This window comes from Rutidosis leptorrhynchoides, chromosome 6, assembly GCF_046630445.1.
Source record: "Rutidosis leptorrhynchoides isolate AG116_Rl617_1_P2 chromosome 6, CSIRO_AGI_Rlap_v1, whole genome shotgun sequence".
Lineage (NCBI taxonomy): Eukaryota > Viridiplantae > Streptophyta > Magnoliopsida > Asterales > Asteraceae > Rutidosis > Rutidosis leptorrhynchoides.
This window is the reverse complement of record NC_092338.1, coordinates 260580912-260584738: the sequence shown is the minus strand read 5'-3', so window position 1 is coordinate 260584738 and position 3827 is coordinate 260580912. Positions and strand designations below refer to the sequence as shown.

Sequence of the window (3827 nt, the reverse complement as noted above, 5' to 3'; positions counted from 1 at the left end):
TAAGTATGAAAGACCGAATGCGAGCTAAACGCACTGGCCAAGGTCACGCAATTACTCAACCTGACATTAATGCGCCAGGTTATGAAATCAAAGGACAAATTCTACACATGGTGACTAATCAATGCCAATTTAGCGGTGCGCTGAAGGAAGATCCAAATGAAGATCTTCGTACTTTTAATAGGATCTGCACACTATTTTAAATCCGAGAAGTTGAGGATGAACAGATATATCTCATGTTATTTCCCTGGACTTTAAAGGGAGAAGCCAAAGATTGGTTAGAATCGTTACCTGAAGGGGCGATTGATACATGGGACGTTTTAGTTGAAAATTTTCTTAAACAATTTTTTCCGGCATCTAAAGCCGTGAGACTTCAAGGGGAAATTGTTACATTCACACAAAAGCCAAATGAAACTCTTTATGAGGCGTGGACAAGATTTGAAAAGTTATTAAGAGGATGTCCGCAACATGGTTTAGACACCTGTCAAATAGTACAAATATTCTACCAAGGATACGACATCACTACAAGAAAAGACATCGATATAGCAGCTGGTGGTTCAATTATGAAGAAAACCGCAACTGACGCTTACAAAATTATTGATAACACTGCTTCCCACTCACATGAGTGGCACCAAGAAAAAGATATCGTTAGATCATCTAAAGCAGCTAGAGCCGATTCTAGCCATGATTTAGATTCCATTTCCGCAAAGATAGATGCTGTCGAGAGACGAATGGAAAAGATGACTAAATATATCCACTCAATACGAATTAGTTGTGAGAAGTGTGGAGGACCACATTTGGCAAAAGATTGTCTCAGTATTGAATTAACAATGGAATAAAGAGAGAATGTTTCATACATAAACCAAAGGCCTGGAAATAATTATCAGAATAATTATCAACCGCCAAGACCGATCTATAATCAAAACCAGAACTATAACTGAAATGTTCCATATAATAACCAACAAGGTTCTAGTAATCAACAAGTATTCAATAATACTTACAACCAGCAAAGACCTAATTTTCAAAATAAACCACCACAAACGATGATAAAAAGCCAAATTTAGAAGACATGATGTCGAAGCTAGTTGATTCTCAAACACAATTTTTCACATCTCAGAAACAAACCAATGAACAAAATGCTCAAGCATTTAGAAATCAACAAGCTTCTATTCAAAATTTGGAACAAGAAGTAAGTAACCTAGCAAGGTTAATAGGTGAAAGAAAACCGGGAAGTTTACATAGTGATACAAATGCTAACCCCCGAAATGAAACAGCTAAAGCCATTACCACAAGAAGTGGTATTACACTTAAACCACCAGAAATACCTGTAATTTCTGAGGACGCTATTCCTACTCCACAAGAACCACAACCTGAACAAGATAAGGAAAAAGAACCGGTAGTTGAAAAGGTTAATGAAGATAACACAGTTAAGGCTAAACCTTATGTTAAACCATACCAACCACCACTTCCTTACCCGAGTAAAATGAGAAAAGAGAGACTTGAAGCCGAGCAATCCAAATTCTTGGATATGTTTAAACAGATAAATGTCAATCTTCCTTTCATTGATGTGATTTCAGGAATGCCTAGATATGCTAAATTTCTGAAAGATCTGATCACAAATAGAAAGAAAATGGAAGAACTCTCGGCTGTTACTATGAATGCTAATTGTTCTACAGTGCTGTTAAATAAGATACCAGAAAAATTATCAGATCCAGGAAGTTTCACAATTCCATGTTTTCTGGGAAGTCTTAGTTCAATAGAAGCATTGGCAGACTTAGGTGCTAGTATAAATTTAATGCCATATTCATTATACGCTAAACTAGACGTTGGAGAATTGAAACCTACACGAATAAGCATACAACTAGCCGATCGATTAGTAAAATATCCTAGAGGGATAATGGAGAACATGCTAGTTAAAGTTGGTACTTTAGTATTTCTAGTAGATTTTGTTATTTTGGACATGGAAGAAGATTCTCGAGTTCCTCTCATATTAGGAAGACCATTCTTAAACACGGCCAAAGCAATAATAGACGTGTTTGGTAAGAAACTGACCCTAAGTATAGAGGACGAGAGTGTTACTTTTTCAGTTGATAGAGTAATGCAACAACCGCAATCTGCAGATGATACATGTTATTACATTCAAACTATAGATTCACATGCAGAATTGTTAGAAGAATTTCCAGAATTACAAGGAACATGAGAATGTTCTTTAGGAGAAGGAACTGAACCAATTGATGAAACTGAAATGTTAGCTACACTTATGGCTAATGGATATGAACCAACAACAGAAGAAATTCAAATGCTAAAAGAGGAAGATAGATATCGATATAAATCATCGATAGAAGAACCACCGACATTAGAGTTAAAGCCACTTCCAAACCATTTGGAATATGCTTATTTACATGGTGAGTCTGAATTACCTGTAATAATATCGTCTTCTCTTACTGAAAATGAAAAATCTCAACTCATTTCTGTGCTAAAAGCTCATAAACCAGCTATTGCATGGAAAATTCATGATATTAAAGCAATAAGTCCTTTGTATTGTACACATAAAATCCTTATGGAAGAAGGTCATAAAACGTATGTGCAACGCCAACGAAGACTAAATCCTAATATGCAAGATGTTGTTAAGAAAGAAATTATTAAACTGCTTGATGCAGGTTTAATTTATCCAATTTCTGATAGTCCATGGGTAAGCCCAGTTCAATGCGTACCTAAGAAGGGTGGCATGACTGTCATCACAAATGAGAAAAGTGAGCTTATTCCTACTAGGACTGTAACAGGATGGCGTGTTTGTATTGATTGTAGAAAATTAAATGACGCCACCAGAAAAGATCACTTTCCCTTACCTTTCATTGATCAAATGTTGGAAAGATTAGCCGGAAATAGTTACTATTGTTTTCTTGATGGTTTTTTCGGATATTTTCAAATTCCAATAGCACCCGAGGATCAAGAGAAAACCATATTCACGTACCCTTATGGTACTTTTGCTTACAAACGCATGCCATTTGGACTTTGCAACGCCCCTGCAACCTTTCAAAGGTGCATGATGGCGATTTTTCACAACATGATAGAAGAATGCATGGAAGTTTTCATGGATGACTTTTCAGTCTTCGGTGATACATTTGAATCATGTCTAGTTAATCTTGAACGAATACTTATTAGATGCGAATAATCAAATCTAGTACTTAATTGGGAGAAATGCCATTTCATGGTTAAAGAAGGCATCGTTCTTGGTCATAAAATTTCAAAGGAAGGAATTGAAGTGGATAGAGCTAAAGTAGATGTAATTGCTAAACTTCTACATCCCACCAATGTTAGAGGAGTTAGGAGTTTTCTAGGGCATGCCGATTTTTACCGACGTTTCATAAAAGATTTTTCTAAAATTGCCACTCCTATGAATAAATTCCTAGAAAAGGATGCTCCATTCATCTTTTTAGATGAATGTATCAAATCTTTTAATATTCTTAAAATAAAACTCACTAATGCGCCGATCATGATAACTCCAAATTGGAATCTACCATTCGAACTTATGTGCGATGCAAGTGATTCTGCAATGGGAGCCGTTTTAGGACAAAGGATTGAAAAACGATTTCAACCTATATATTATGCTAGTAAGACGTTACAAGGAGCACAAATGAATTACACAACTACTGAAAAAAAACTCCTTGATATTGTCTTTGCTTTTGACAAATTTCGTTCATATCTCGTTCTAGCTAAAACGGTGGTCTATACCTACCATTCTGCTCTTAGATACCTATTTTCGAAACAAGATGTCAAACCACGATTAATTCGTTAGATCTTACTCTTACAAGAGTTCGATATTGAAA

The 3827-nt window shown here is 35.8% G+C and overlaps 1 non-coding gene across 1 annotated transcript; it reads right to left on the bottom strand.

Annotated features, from left to right (window-relative positions):
- Positions 1-365: 365 nt before the first annotated feature.
- Positions 366-472, bottom strand: LOC139856299 (small nucleolar RNA R71). The gene has a single exon (XR_011761789.1). It is a non-coding gene; the product is annotated as a small nucleolar RNA R71 (small nucleolar RNA).
- Between the last annotated feature and the right edge of the window lie 3355 nt (positions 473-3827).